Here is a 16,539-nt window from a genome sequence, read left to right as displayed (position 1 = left end):
GAATTTAGGAATGGAATTGGACGCCCTTTGGAAGATCAGATCACCTGTTTCCTCGTCTCTAAAATGGGAAAACAATATTTGATAAGGTTGAAAAACTCAATGCTATTTTTATTTTTCTAATATTTTTATTACTTTTAACTGGCAATTGATTTTACATAAATACGTAAACACGATTGTATGATGTATCCCGGCGGATTTACTCAAGATGAAATCCTTTTTTCCCCTTTCCCTGGTCGACTCCTCCTTCCCCCCTCCAGGCTGCTCTCTTCACATCGCAGATTCTTGCCAAGCCCGGGGCCAACTGCACACCCCACACCGCCCCGGGGGCCCCCTAGACCATACCATTGGTATTTTCCTCCATGATACTACAGTACCAAAAGCCTTTCAATATACGCACTTCAGTGAATACATGTAATCATATAAAAGGCTTTTGGTCTTTGTGAAGAAGAGACCCTATTACACTCAGGGTAATTTCCTTACTCAACAACACTCTCTGGAAATCCATTCTGGTCATCCGGGAAAGCTCTGACTTTAATGGTGGCATCATATTTCCTGATTTGGAAATAACACTCTTTATTCATCTGTTCCCCTATTTATCGATATTCACCCTGTTTCTGGTTTCGCGACAATGAACAATGCTACAACACACACACACACACACACACACACACACCTTTGCTGCACAGACTGCTTTTATTTCTTTGCAATAGACTTTTGGGAATGGAATTTCTGGGTGAAGTGGCTATAGCCAGTCAACAGTATTTCTAATGTGGGCTAATTGTTTAGAAAGTGCCCGATACACGGTCATTGCTCGATAAAATGATATCTGCTCCTATTCTCATTATTAGCTGAGGCGTTACATTTTGGAAAAGTTTAGTCATTTCTTAGCTCTCCATTTAGATCAACTACATTTTACTTTAAAGACATGGGTTCTCTGAAATAACCATACCAACAACTGTCCTTTCTTTGTTTATACAAAATCAAAAGGAAATAGGACATCACTGGAAATCGAAAATAGACACGACCGTTCACCTCCTCATTTCCTCCTTGCATTTCAATCCACTTCCTCAGTGAGCCGGGAACTCCGAGGCTCAAGGCTGTGCTCGCGTAATGGGAGAGTCCTGCTTTATCTATTTTTGAAATTGCGATCAGCTTGTCTATCTCATTTGAAAAACAAAAAAGAAGGCTCATTAAACAGTTTTCCCTGCTGCGAATGAGGAACCAATTTGTAGCCTTTGAATGAGGTGAATGAGTAAGTTCCAGCGTCTGTAGCCTCACCCCTGCCCTCCCAGGGCAGAAGCTCTCCGGGAGAATTCAGGCAATTTCTGGCTTGAAGATTCTCGGGTGTTTAGCCTCTCTCTCCATAAAAACGGAGACTGCACCTGGCAAAGGGGGGAGGGGGGCAGTTGCATAAAATGCAGACTTGGTGGATTCTGGATCCGAAGCCACTGGGCCAAAATGTCAACGCATGGCAGATTTCAACCTCCAAACTGAAACGGAATCTTGCAAGTTGGTCGAGGGCCAGGGGCTGGGCCCTGGACACAGCCTGAGCCCAGAATGCGACAGGGAATCCGGGAGTGAAAAGGCACTCACACGGTTTTAATGAAATGGGAAACAGGAACTTCTGTTTGCCCACTGCTTTGTTCCCTTTTTGTCTGGACACCAGGGAGCCAGGGGAAGCCGGGGAGGCCCGTGCGGGTATCCTCAGATTCTGAGCCACCCACCTGGGCTGAGCCCCAAATCCCAGGGCCCCACCAGGAACGAGGTGCTGCAGGCTCACGAGTCTCTCCGAGGGCCGCTGTCTCTGCTCCTGCTGCCCTTTCCTTGTCCGTCTGGTCTACACCTCAGTGAGGGCCTGACTTCTGGCTTTCTGGCTTGGACATGTGTTTTGACTCCAAATTGGACAGAATTCTGCTCCTCTGGTGGGATCCTCATCACCTCCTCATTCAGCTTTTGTTTGTCTGCTGTAGATTTTCCCAGTGATTCACACCTAATGCCAATTCGCTTTCCTAGCCCCTTTTACATCCATTATGCCTTGGTCTTTAATGGCTCTGAGGCCTGGTTCTTATTTATGGAGCATTGACTGTATGTAAGGCCAGGCCTGAAATCAGCACTGTTGGGGGACAAGAATGAAGAGACTATGACGCATTAGGCTGAGTCCCCGTCTTCAAAAAGCTCACAGACTAGCTTTGGAGACCAACTGGTTCAGAGGAGAAATATCCCAGCTCCATGTTGGCTGGATTACCTGCCAATTGCTAGGGGAAAGGAGTAAGTGGTATGGGATTCAGAGGAGGGGACGTACCTGGGGGCTGGGGTGGAGAGGACGTGGGCCAAGGAAGGGAGTAGTAATTATGAAGCACCTACTATGGGCCAGCATTAGCGTGAGAGCTTTGGCTGGTTATCCCTGGTAATTCCCAAGACTGGGGTGGGAAAAGAGGGGAGGAAAGAAGGCGTTTCCAACAGGGAAATGGTACAATTATTACTAATGCACATTAATGACGTTATGACAGCATGCTCTGAACTCCGGCTGACCCTATTCAAGTCAGATGTTTGTATAGACTAGACAGGGCTTCTGCGGAGGGCAGGGAACGCCGCCATCTGCCCGTGTTACACAGGTAAGAAGCTAGTGTAGCTGGCTTACTCTGCAGACAGGACCAAGTCTCAGAGCACCTGCTTTGGGGACCGTGTAAGCTATGCGATGGGAAGAGATGATTGCAGATCCTGGGATTTGCTGAGGCCTTCGCCTCACTTCGCAGCCAGGTGCGCAGTGGTTTCAAGATGGGAACGCTTATGGGAACTCTGGGGTCTTACTGAACACAACATCATTGCTCAGGTCATATCTAGAACGGAGAGAGGCAACGATGAGCCAGATGAAAATAAGGAAGTCAGACAATGTGTGTGTAAGTCCCGAATACCTGTATTTTCTCCCACACTGTGTCCCACAGTGTTTTCTTGAATGCCTCTGCAGCACTCACAAGACGGCGGCGACGAGACAGACCAGGTCCTCGTGTTTACTGTCCGGTGGGAGTGGTGGACATTAGAAAAGGCAACACAAAGAAGTCTGCAATCGCCGCGTTATTCTGTAAAAGACCCAGGCGCTGTGTGGGAGAAGGGACATGGAAGGCCTCCCCGAGGAGGTGGCATTGCAGATAACATCTAAGCGGGGGGCGGGGGGCGCCTGGGGGCTCAGTCGTTAAGCATCTGCCTTCTGCTCAGGGCATGTTCCCGGGGGTCTTGGGATCGAGCCCCATATCAGGATCCTCCGCTGGGAGCCTGCTTCTTCCTCTCCCACCCTCCTGCTTGTGTTCCCTCTCTCACTGGCTGTCTCTCTCTCTGTGAAATAAATAAATAAAATCTTTTAAAAAAATAAAATAAAATAAAATAAAATAAATAAGCAGTGGGAGGTTCTGAGTGGACAGAGTGGGGTTAAAGCCATGGGCCCCGGGGCAGGCGATGTGGCCCATCTGACCTCAAGACATGGGGACAAGGCTGATGCCTCAGCCCCGTTTGTCACACAGCTTGTTTTAAACACAGAAGGCGGCTGCCTGGTCAGAGCCTAATGCCTCCTGGAAACACCAAACAAAGGTTTGCTGAATCTGGTCCAAAGTCCCCCCCAGCCCTGCGCTCCGGGGTTCTGAGTTTCTCCCTGACTTTGACCCCATGGAGCCCCACCCTTGCTGCAGAGGCCTGCTGGGGCCTCTTTGGCTACCTGCACAAGCAGAGAAGAGCCGGAGCCGGGAGGGGGGAGCTTCCTGGATCCCTGACCGTGACTTCCTTGTGATGATGCTCGCTGGGCCCCGGAGTCAGGGCCCCCACCCGGGTCAGCAGAGAGGGCACACTCTGCTTCTCTCTGGGAAGAGAACTGTCAGCTCTTTCCGCTCGGCCGCAGTTAAGTGGCAAAAACCGTCATACAAAACTAGGGACAGATATTTGGAAATCATCTCTTTACTGTGGTTCAGCCACAAAGTACATACACATCCATCATTTCTGCACTGACCATTGTAAGTCTGTGAGCCAGACGGCAGCACCTAACCATGCTACTCACAGACGAAGACTCCGGGAGGGAAAGTGACGTGCCCAGGGTGACACAGAGAAGCAGTGGCCCAGACCTGGGTCTCCCGACCCCCTCCAGCTCTCTTTCCACCGTAGCATGCTGCCCTGCTGGCCAGGAGTGAGCCCTGGGGAGAGGACATGGGTGGAGGGGTGTGTGCTTGGACTCTGTTCCTCTTTCATGTTAAGTGCAAACTCCTATAGCAATGTTGTCTCTGTCTGGCACTGAGCTAGGCCGTGGAGGCATCAGTCTCTTTGATGGCTGTGTTTTAAGGCCTGGAAAGGCAGATAGATGTCACAGGAATGAGGGCGTTCCCAACCACTGCTGGAGACTGACTCTGAACCTGAGGGTCCTCTGATCTGAACGGAGGGCGAGCCCCATCCTAATAACGCAGTTAACCTTTGGAATGTAATCTGATCTGCAGCTGTTTGGGTGTCTTTGCCCAGGTCTACCAAGGAGACAGCCAATGAAAAGGCTTAACTTCTTCCTTCATTAGCCCAGAGTGCCTGAACAAGAGGCAGAAACCCAGTTGTCACCACACCTGCCATGGGTGAAACTGTGTTCCAGTCCTGCTGGCGGCTGAGCGTCTGGAAACCCCAGGAAGGCGGCTCCTAGCAGACTCCCTCCGGGTACCCACTGCTGGAGCCGGCAGGTCAACCCCAACACTGGCCCCTGGAACCGCAGCCACTCCCACATTCGAGCTCAGGATCTCAGGGTCTTTTGAGTGCTGTTCTCTGTGTTGGGAATGTCCTTCCTCCTCTGGCCAGTCCTATTCCAAAGGACCTTCTGATGCCCACAGGGGCTATTCCTTCCCCCACCACCCTTCCCTACCTCCTGTGCACTCCCACCGCACTGACTCCTTGTGCCCCAGAGACTTTGGTCATCAGCTCTCCTTTCTCTGCCTCCCCATTGGACCGTGTCTCGTTCTGATGGCCCCTGCAGTGCCCAGCCCACACACTAGGTCCTCACAGCACTTGATGAATGAATGAGAGTGATCTGACCTTCCACACCCTCAGCCACATTGCACCCAGAAATCCCCAGCCCCCGCTGGCCTGGCCCCAGGCTCTGCCCCCATCAGAATCAGAGCCTCCGCAGGGTCACCTCTGACCTTTTCCTGAGTATCCTGCTGCCCCTGGGGCTGTCCTCTTCATTGATGCCATTGTCACAAGCGGAAATATGTTGTACCTTCCTCACGTTCCGCCTCTTGCTTCCTGTCCATCCCTCACTCTGCTGGTCAACCTCGGGATGTGAGAGGAAGTGTTTGGAAGTATAGTCCGTAGGTGGGTGGGCCAAGACAGCGCTGGGGGGACAGCAGGTGTCCCAGCTACTGGTGGGTGAATCCACGAGGATTTGCTGATGGCCACCTATATACCTTCCTGTCCTTTGGGGATTTCAAAGATGAACAAATCAGTCCTTGTCTCCACAAGCTTAGCCTGAGGCTCTGGGAGTGGAGGATAGAATGAACAGGAAGGAAAATTCAAGAATGAACACAAGTACGCGTATGTTCCACTAGCTAAGCACCTGCTGTGGGGGGGGGCGCACATAGCAGGCACCATCTCTCATTTGTAATGACCTTGCAGTTTGTGAGTTAGGACCATTTCATAGACTATGAAATTGAAATAAGTGAGCTGCCCTATATGCCAGAGAGTAGGAGCTTCTGGGAGCAGGATTTGAAACCAGACCTTGCCAAGGAATGACCATAACTTATTCCTTACCAGGAGGACACTTCAGGCATCCAATCTCAGGAGCGCCTGTGTATTTCCTCTCCCAGTCCTGACCGTCTTGAGTTCTCCTCTCTTGGACCCTCAACCAGGAGGGTCGTCAAACAGGCAGGGCGGGCCTTCAGCAATATTGCTCAGCTGTCTGGGCTGCCGAGAACACCTGTGTCTAATTCAGGTTGTGACTCAGAAATCCCATTCCGGAAATAGGCCACACCGGGCCACATGAGCTATGGTCTCCTTTGACCCCATAACAGTAACCCCAAACTTCTGACTCTGCTTTCTGTGATTGAAAAGAAGCAAAGCAGTGACCCTGGCAGCAGCTGTGCCCCACCTAAACCCCATACCCAAATTATGCCAACAGGCACAAATCCACATGCCCACTCAGCAAGGAACAAGCTGAAAAAATACAGCTCATCAAGACTTAGTAAGTGGCAGGACTGTGTAGTGTGCGTGCGTGCGTGTGTGTGTGTGTGTGTGTGTGTCATTTGTCCATATTGGGGAAAAAATTCTCTGCAGAAGCTTCACGTTTACTTTCTCGAACCAGAAGAGATCACACGGAGATGCCAGTCGCCTGGGAGGACCTGACAGCCAGCCACTCGAGGGCGAGACCCCCTCGAGGAGGGAAGGAGGGACTTCTCTCTTCTCTTTCACAACTTGGTGGCCCTCGAGCATCCCCCCGAGGCCAGAGGGCGGGGAAAGTGCCTGTTTTCCTTAGAGCAAATAAGTGTACAGTCAGAAGCAGAACTTTATTCTTGCTATAATCAAATAGCCACCGTCTTTGTTTGAGAATGGTTCCGTGTAAAAATGAATACGGGCCACCCCTCCCCCCAATGATCTTGGGGCAATCCGATATCTTGGGAATCCTCTCAGAATGACACGCGATGGGGGCGCCTGGGTGGCACAGCGGTTAAGCGCCTGCCTTCGGCTCAGGGCGTGATCCTGGCGTTATGGGATCGAGCCCCACGTCAGGCTCTTCAGCTATGAGCCTGCTTCTTCCTCTCCCACTCCCCCTGACTGTGTTCCCTCTCTCGCTGGCTGTCTCTATCTCTGTCGAATAAATAAATAAAATCTTTAAAAAAAAAAAAAAAAAGAATGACACACGATGGCCAAATTCCACCACCTTAGACGAGAGAGACCATGACGCAGGGGGCAGCAAGCTGGCCTGGGATTGGGCTGCAGCCCCCTGCCCTCGCTCGCAGGGCTCTCCATGAGCTTGGGGGGATCACTGTCCTCCTCGAGGCTGCCCGGGGAGCCCACGAGCACTTCCTGTAGCTCCTTTCTCATGAAGCGCTTCCTTCAGCCAACACAGCGCAGGGCTCTTTTGAGGTCTCTCTGTGGCATTTCTGGAATGTCCTTCTTCCCCAGTTCTGCTGTTCTTTCTCCTTAGCGTGAAGGCAGAGAAATAAAGAGGCCTATTTATACTGGTCTGGGCTTCTGCGGAGCACATCTCATTGCTGAGTATTTGAGACAGTGTTTCAGAGACAACCTGGGAATTGCCTGGCGTCTCTCCAAGGGAGTGGGCATGGGGTTGGCAGCACCTCGAACTCAACTCAGGGCCGGGTGCTGTGTCCTCCAGCCAGGGGCGCCTCCCCCTGCTACGGGGCCCCCTCCTTCTCCTCCCCTCAACTTAGGGCACTAGGAACCCACAGTCTACTTTGCGGGGTCAGCGGCAGGCTGGCGAGGGCGACTTCCTTAATGAGAACGGTCACCAGCCCCCAGACAGTTGCTTAGAGCTGGCACTGCCCTTGTTCATCAACTCGTTCTCAGAGAGGTACGTGTTACCATCCGTATTTTAAAACAGCATCAGCTCCAACACATCCGTTTTGTATATGCTCTCAGACTCTTCTAGATAAGCTTTGGGGTGCCTTCCTCCCATCACACTCCCTGTGATTTGAGAACGGCCCCCGCCCACAGCCATGCTCAGGCAGTGTGACCTTGTGTCACCCCAACTGTAGTTAATTCCTCTACAGACGGGAAAATGCCCCAAGCAAGGCCAATCGGATATTCTAGATTCAGAGATGCTTCTTGGCCCCTGTTAGGCCCCTGAACGGGAAGGGCCAGTAATGCCGGGCTTGGGGCGGCCGTGCCTGCCATGTGCAAAGACGAGCCGTGGGAGCCCGGACACAGAGCGGACAATGAGACTGTCACACAATGACCCCCGGGGCCCCAGCGAGATGGCTCTGACAGCTTCCCTGTTTGTAGTTCCAGTCATTCTCAAGGTCCTTTGGTTTTCTGAAATATTCCTCTATCTTTTTGTAACAGAATGTTCTATCAGGGCTTAGACTTATGTAACACGATGATCTATTAGAATTAAAAAAAAATTTTTTTTTTAATGGAAAAATCTACCAGCTGCTATCTGGAGAGACAAAAACAAAAGGTCACTACGGGGCAGGTCCTGAGTAACCTCACTTCTACAGACAAGCTCGGACGTGGCAAGGCCAGCCCCTCCAGGTTTGCAGAGCTCCGGGAAGGGCGGGGTTGGGTTTTAGGCTGACCTAAGAAATTTCGGCAAAGGGAAAGCTCCTTCCTCCTGGTAGTTGGAGATGGGAGCTCTACAAGGTGATCAGAGATGTCCCAGGGAAAGTGGGTGTCAGAGAAGGACAGCCAGGCTGAGACGTAGCTGGCTGGGCTGCTTCCCTCCTGACTGCTAAGAGCATCTGGGTACTTCTGGGCAGCCAATGTCTCTATCCGGGTTAAGGTTGTGAGCCTGGGCTCTCCAGTCCCTCCAGCCTGCCTCTCCCCACGCTGCTGGCACACAGGGTCATCTGGACGGAGAAGAGGAACCCGCTGGCTTTGTCAAGTCAGCATGGCTGCTGAGAACTGGCTTCAAACTCTGAAGTAGACCCCTGTTACACTTCCCATAATGTCACCTTTCTTGCTTAACCTCATTTGGGTGGCACTTTGTCCCTGTGATCAAAAGAAACTTGCCCAAGTCACAACCAGCGGGGTGGGGGTGGGGGTACCAGACCTAGGTCGGGGTCTGATGGACTCAGATCCAAGGACTTCCCACTGCACCCCCTCCTCTCTGGTGGCCCGGCACAGAAGGCCCGTCAGTGCCGCTCAGTGTTTCGGGCCCCCATTCTCAAAGGGGGCACATAATGGTATCCACTGGGAGCTTGGTAGAAATGGAGAATCGCCCCCTGCCCCAGACCTACAGAATTGGTCTCATTTCATCCGGTTCCTTGTTCCTGCAGGAGGCTCCGCTCGGGATCCCAGCCCTCCCATCCCTGCAGTGCTGGCCCACCTGCCACCAGCTCCCTAAAGGACCCCCGCCAAGCACTTGTCCCCTTGGGGCTCTGTACATCTTTATAAAACAGAAGGCGCTCCCAATTCTGATCTGTGGCGGAATCAACTGTTTCCTTCGACAAGATGGTCCAGGGAGCAGGAAATGAGCAGTGACTTCTAACAGATACGGGATTTCTTGCTGGGGTCGTGGTAGTCTGGCTACACTAGAGACTGCTAAGTTGTACACTTTAAAAGGTACAATTTGTGATAAGTGAATTATAGCCCAATGCGATTATTTTTTTTAATGGTGCAGAAGCTGAGAAAGAGAAACAATAAACCTCAATCAAATTAGGTCCAATTTTCTCCAAAGACCCGTGACTTCTGTGCAGGAGAACTTCATCTCTGTCCAGTGTCTCACGGTTTCTCTTCAGAGCGGTTACGAAGCTCAGATGGTGTGGGGTGGGGGTGGGGGAGTGGGGGGTGGGAAGTCGCTTGCCAAGGAACAAGTGAGAGCCTAAAGCAGGGGATAGGAGTGAACAGCAGCTCTCACAGCTGCCGTCAGAAATGCCTCCCTGCCTCTCAGACTCCCCCACCCCCAGCCCTGCGTCTTGCCTCTAATATCCACATAACTTCCTTAGGCAACCAGGTCATTTGGGGAGAAGTACATAAATCTTGCATTTCTTTGCAATGCCAGTGACAGCTAGCTAAATGTTGCAGAGTATTTGCTTTAGAAGAATATTTAAAAAAAAAAAAAAACCTTTAGAAAAATGAAGGTCTAGTCGTTGAGACCCTAGACAGCAAGGGCTGGCGTGCATCTTGGGGAATTCCTGGCCTTCAGATCCCTGTACAGGCGTCACCTCGTCCAGAAGCCTCCTCTGACCACCTCCACCCCTCCTCCCGCCAGGTTGACTTCTGTCCCCAGGCTCCCCTGGCAGAGGCTCAGTAATATTTATTAAATGCATGACTGTTGCCCAAGCTTAGCGTTGTTAAGAACATTCAAGAAAACGAGAACATTTGGGAAGGCAGGAAACCTTGGTCTGTTGAAAGCCAAGCTCACATTCTGACTGGGGGGGGAGTTTGGCCGCCAACTTCCCCGGAGGACTGTATGTTCCCCTCCTCGGCTTCTGGGTTCCAAACACCGAGGAGCCACTTAACGGTGCTCGGTGTTCGGAGCCCCCCAGAGAGGCTGTTGGAGGCAGGGCAGCACCGCAGGGGCCGATCCCAATGCGCCATGTGTTGAAATGTTCTCCACCCCCCTCGTTTTTATTATTAGTTTGCCTATTAAGCAGACAGAATCCATCAACGATTAGCACTCTGCCGGAGTTTCTGGGTCAAGTGATAAAGCACAAATATTTCCCTTTCCGAAACTTTCGGAACTCTCCGTAGTATCTCTATTGCCTTCGCCGTCCTGGTCACAAAAATAAATACGGGCTAAACTAAGCTTCCCTTCCTCCTTTGCTTTTGCAAGCTTGCGGCGTCTGAAACAGCCGTTTGGTGTGGCAGCAGACGGTGACGTTGTCCGCTGCGATGAAGGTCCCTTCCCTCGAACGGTCACCACACCTTTGATGCGGGGAACATGGCTCTGAGCTACAAGGAGAGTCTGAGGCCTGTGGGCCCTGGGTGGCCTGGGGAGCATGGCGAGCTCCTTCTCCTTAAAAGCAGAATGAGAACAGCTTTCAGAGTCACACGGAGCCCCTGTGACTTAGTTCATCAGCTGCTATGACAGCAATACGGTAGCCTGAGGGGCTTCCAGGACACACACTCCTTTCTCACACTTCTGGAGGCTGGGAAGCCCGGGATCAAGGTGCCCGCAAGTTCGGTGTCTGGAGAAACCCCGTTGGCTGGTTCATAGATGACCACGCTCTCGCTGTCCTCCACGGGGGAAGGGGTGAGGGGGGTCTCTGGGCTCTCTCTTACGAGGACACCGATCCCATTCGTGAGCGCTCATGACCTCAGCACCTGGCAAAGACCCCTCCTCCCAATACCATCACACTGGGGACTAGATTTTTCAACCTAAGAACCTGGTGGGGGAGGGGGGACACAGATGTTCAGTCTACAGCCCCTGTAAAGCCACTTAGTAACCGTACAACCCTGGGCAAGTCGTTTCACCTCTCTGAGCCCCGGGTTTCTAACTTTATTTGGCTGAGGAACAAACGAGATAATATATACAAGGTGCTTGGCTCTGATCACACCTTTCATCTGTGATAGTCATTACTGGCCTCCTCGCCCAGGCAGGGAAAGATGTGGCTCTCGGCCGCTCTCGCAGCCTACCCCCCCGTCACCCACAAGTGCCACGTTCTGCTGTTCTCAGGGCCGAGCGTGGGGGCAGAAGTTTCAGGGAGGTAGGACACCGGTCCATGTACTGCCCAGTGCCTACTTCCGGAGCCGGACCACTGAGTCATTCACTCACTCCTTTGTTCCCCAAGGCCCTGAGGAATATCCGTGAGGCCCCAAGGAATATCAACACCAGTAAGACATGGTCCCTGCCCTCAAGTACACAGATCTTTAAAGACACGTGTGACCCTCACACACCCGTGTACAACGTGAATACGAGATGTCATGGGCGGGAGGGAGAGAGGCCTGACATCCACCAGGAGCTTCCGGAAAGGTTTCATGCGAGGAAAACCTAGAGGTAAAGCTCCCCAGAAGCGGTGGGGTTCCCGTACACGAGTTTGCAAACTTTTATAGGTCATTTCATCTTGCCAAGTGGGCAAGCTGGGCCTCAGAGAGAGAAGGAAGAACGATATTGTGGGAAGGAAGAACCTCATCTCAAAGGCATGGAGGGTCCCAAAGCTGTAAGTGTTTGAGGAATGGCCAATAATCCTGCGTAGCAAGAGTTCTATGGGGTATTTAGTGGGGAGAGTGTGAGGTGAAGTGGGAAAGAGCCACACGTGAAGGGCCTCGGGGCCACGCTCCAGACGTGGCCTACCTGCTCCTTCAGATACAAGGGCCTCTGGGGACACCTGGCTTCCCTCTCCAGGCACATGCTGGCGGTGGAACTGGTCAGGGACCAGGAGAACAAGGACGCACAGGCTTGTGGGGTTTTTGACGTTGTTCTTTTACAGAGAGAGTGAGAGCTAGAGTGGGGCAGAGGGAGAGGGGGAGAGAATCTTAAGCAGGCTCCAAGCCCAGTGCAGAGCCTGACGTGGAGCTCGATCTCATGACCCTGAGATCACGACCTGAGTTGAAATCAAGTCAGACTGAGCCACTCAGGTGCCTCACTTGTGGGTCTCACACATCACCAAAGATAATTTTAAAAAGAAATCGGAGGTTCTGACGTGAGGTTGACAATATTTTATTTTGCCCTCAAAGTGCAATAGAACAATTTCCAGCACCACCATTTCAGAAAATAAAGGGTAGAGTCAGACCCCTAACCGACTGAGCCACCCAGGCACCCCAAATAAAGGGTATTTTTAAAACCAAAAAAGTGAATGAGTTTAGTTTCTTTAAAACTTCGTACATCACCCTTATTCTTCTTACTGTGCTTCAGACAAACAAACAAACAACCAAACAGGAAACCGTGTTTTCACGCCCTGATCCTAGCTCCTGGACCAGCATTTGGGGACCAGGGGTTACAGGACCAGATAATGACTTACAAGCTTCAGGGTTGACACAAAATGAAAGCCCTAGCAACTAAACTTGTTGAAATATACCTTGCTTCTCCATCAAACCATCTCCGTGAGCTAAACCATGTCCTTGATACAAAGGATCAAGGGCCAAGGCCAGATTCCCCCCCCTAACGCCCAGGTCCCTCCCTAAATCAGGGCTCATCTCTCTAAATGTGTCCCAAACGCCCCCTGGACTCCCTCTCCTTAGTTAGTGGAGGTTACCTTAGTTCCCTCGCTGCCAAGGCTCAGCTACACCCTGGGGACGCTGGAAGACCACCTCTGTGCTCCCGCTTTGTTGAGCTCTGGTCTGTGTTAACCCTATTCCTTCAGCTGGATTCGAAGATGCTTTCCAATATTAATGATGCAAAAGGACACTCTTAGGAATAAGCTATATCAAGGAAGTAGGGGGACTGGTCACATGAGAGAAGAAGCCCAGGATAGACTAGAGGTCTCAGTTTCCCCATATGTGTGCATGAGACCACATGCTCTCTAGGGGGGTCTTCCGGTTCTGACATTTTGCAGCCCAGTGATCCTAAAAGCTTATTGCTCTAGAGGGGTCCTGAGTTTGGGTCTATCTCCTGGCAGCCAAAATGAAGGAAGAAACATACTGGGTTACACAGTTTAGTTTTTCTGACAAAAGAATGCATACAAATTGATTTGCAAGAGCCGGACATTTTCCTGGAATACAGCTCTTGCCAAAACTTCTTCTGAGTGTCCCTATAAAGAGACCCTGGGTTACGGCTTCCACCACAGTATTACGCAAGACCCACAGACATTGTTCAAACAGACGATGCTTGGGGCGCCCGGCCGGCTCAGTCGGTGGAGCATGTGACTCTTGATCTCAGGGTTGTGAGTTCGAGTCCCACAGTGGGTGCAGAGATTACCTAAAAGAAAATAAAATCTTAAAAATTATTAAAAAATAAAAAATAAAGAAACAGATGATGCTTGTAGGGCATTTCCAAAAAGGCAAAGGTCACTGGGAGCATCGTCATTCAAGGAAGGCATGTCTGCCTTTGATGTTCTAGGCTCAAGGGACAAGGACAGGAAGACTATAATGACATTACTTCACCTTCGCCTTAGAAGCATCACAGTCCTCAGTGTGGCTTTCCTGCAAGGACCTGATGTCTCCGTTTAAGGCCCGTGGATGGCTGGCATTTTATTTTAAGGAAACAAACACGTTTACAGACACGAACGCATGCACTTACACACGTATATTTTTTATGATTATAAAAATAGTACTAGTGTTCATTGTAGACAAATTTAAAATGCAGGAAAGCATGAAACAGAGAAAATGCCAATAACAGCAATTGAGAAAGATACATGCCTCTAGTCACGTATACATACATATGTATCTATACATATACATCCGAATGTGACCCGAGGGTCATTCCCGGGTTCTTTTTTTCCTCTCTCTGGATTCTCTATTTAACAAAATTTTCATTAAACACATAATGTACAATAGTGGTTTTGCAGGATTGTAATGAGTATTCCATGCAGAGAAAGAATTATAGTCCAATCTGGGAAATGTTGGGCTAAATAGTTATTTTTTTTCTTCTTCTAGGGCTTGTTGGAGCCTTTAATGTTTTAATATTATCATACATTTCCAAAACAAGGGTATGGGTGCGACCTTTAACTCTGGAACCTTTTCTTGCAGACGTTATATAGAACTACTGGCCTACATACTTAGGTACATGGCGCCTAACATATATCTTTCAAGTGTATGATTTTTAATGGCAGCACACTTTACCAGTGCGGACTATTCTAATGTCCCAAAAGTGGAATCGGGGGGCTAAAAGGAATAAACTTTTCTAATATCTTTAATACATATTGCCGAATTGCCATGCAAAGAGACTGTATTAATTTACTAAAGAGTAGGGTAAGAGCCCAACAATTTGTAGTTTTCACCAGCAGTGGGTACCACTACTATTTTTTAAAAATCTCAACTTGAAAGGGGACAAATGACATCTCGATTTTTCAAAATCTTACCGTTTGCTTGCTCTGTTTACCAGATGTGGTAGACAGACTGATGGCCCCCAAGATACTACTCTGGAGAACACTTTGGCTTCACCAACCAAAACTGAAGACAGGCTTTCCCAACATCCTACAATTTTACCCCTAAGCATCTGTCCACCAGAACTGTGTGCTCAGCAAAAGACAGACACAGACTATTCATGGCAGCATTACTCATAAGTACACCCAAACCGGAAGCAACCCCAAATTCCGTCAGCCTTAGAACAGGTAAAAAGAGCGATGGGATGCCCATCAGCGAAATACTACGCAGCTAGGAAAACAGAAGGGCCACAGCGAATCAACAGCAAATGGATTCTTACAAACACAGTGTGTGGCAGAAGAAAACAGACACAAAAAACCCCACATACTTTGGATTCTACTGATGAAAAGGTTTACAAACACAGGCACAACTAAGAGGGAATGAATAATGGAGTAAGTGTTTATCTTTGGGGAGGAGGAAGGAAGTCATGATTGGGAAGGAGGCCATGAGGGCCATCTTGGGTTCTGGCAATTCGCCATTTCTCCACTTGGGCAATAGGTAGTGACCAAGCTAGACATTTACTCTGTGCCCCCCCTTTTTTAAGATTTTATTTATTTATTTGAGGGAGAGAGAGAGAGAGAGAGAGAACAAACCAGCAGGGGGAGGGGCAGTGGGAGAAGCAGACTCCCCACCGAGCAGGGAGCCCAACACCCGGCTTGATCCCAGGACCCTGGGATGATGACCTGAGCCCAAGGCAAACGCTTAACTGACTGAGCCACCCAGGCACCCCCACTCTGTGCCCTTTTCCATGCCTATGTTATACTTCACAATAAAAATTTAAAAAGGAAAGCTTGGTGGATTTCTTAAAACTGTACAGGTTATGTTAGCTCGTGGTTATTTCATGACGGCTTAGTTTTTGTTTAACTTATTTTTTAGCTTAGTGTTTTAATAATAAAATAACTGATCTTTCTAATCATTAGAACAGAAATATTTTCAGCCAAGTCTTTCCTTTCGTTTCTTCGGAGGCCCCATGCCACACTCAGTAAAGTCCACTGCACACGAGGGCAGCTATTGGGTTTGCCTTTCTCAGCATCTAAACTTTTAAAATGTGTTTATTTACACAAAATACCCCACGCAGAAAGTTACTGATGCTCCTTTTGAACCATCAGGGCCATACGCTTTTATTTGAGTGAACAGGAAAAGAAGTTGATGGCCCTTCTTTGAAAAGAGGGCTCTGTTGTGCACACGCGTTAGCCCCCTGCTGGCTTTTCATGATGCAAAATCCTTTGAAATTTCTGCAGTAAAAAAAACGTGATTATATCTTTGGTCATCCAGCACATCTAAAAATTATTTGACCAGGTATCCCTTTCCGGATGTAGAATAGTATATATTCAAAATCTCACAGAATTAGTGTCCTGTGGAACTCATATTGGAAAGTATTGAATTAGGTCGTTCTTCTGTTTTTACAGTTAGAGAAACTGAGGCCAACGAGGAGAAATGAGTAGCCCAGGATCACGAGGTGAATGATGGTCAAGGGCCCTGTGTGCTAGACTAACTCGAAATGTGGGACTACCGAGCCAAGAGTCACACTTACCTATTCTGGGTTTAAATAAAAAACAGAGGGTACCATGGAACAAACATCCAGGTACCAACCACAAGGCTTTAAAGTAAAATACTGCTTGGGGCACCTGGGGGGCTCAGTCAGTTAAGCGTCCAACTCTTGATTTCAGCTCAGGTCATCATCTCAGGGTCGTGGATCGAGCCACAAGTCAGGCTTCATGGAGGGCGTGAAGTCTGCTTAAGATTCTCTCTCTCCCTTTGCCCCTCCCTCCCCCGGTCATGCTCTCACACGCGTTCTCTCTCTCTCAAAAATAATAATAATAGGGGCGCCTGGGTGGCTCAGTCGTTAAGCGTCTACCTTCGGCTCAGGTCGTGATCCCAGAG

Source organism: Ursus arctos, unplaced genomic scaffold (genome assembly GCF_023065955.2).
Source record: "Ursus arctos isolate Adak ecotype North America unplaced genomic scaffold, UrsArc2.0 scaffold_8, whole genome shotgun sequence".
NCBI classification, from domain to species: Eukaryota; Metazoa; Chordata; class Mammalia; order Carnivora; family Ursidae; genus Ursus; species Ursus arctos.
The sequence above is the reverse complement of the archived record's forward strand: the minus strand, read 5'-3'. Positions refer to the sequence as shown.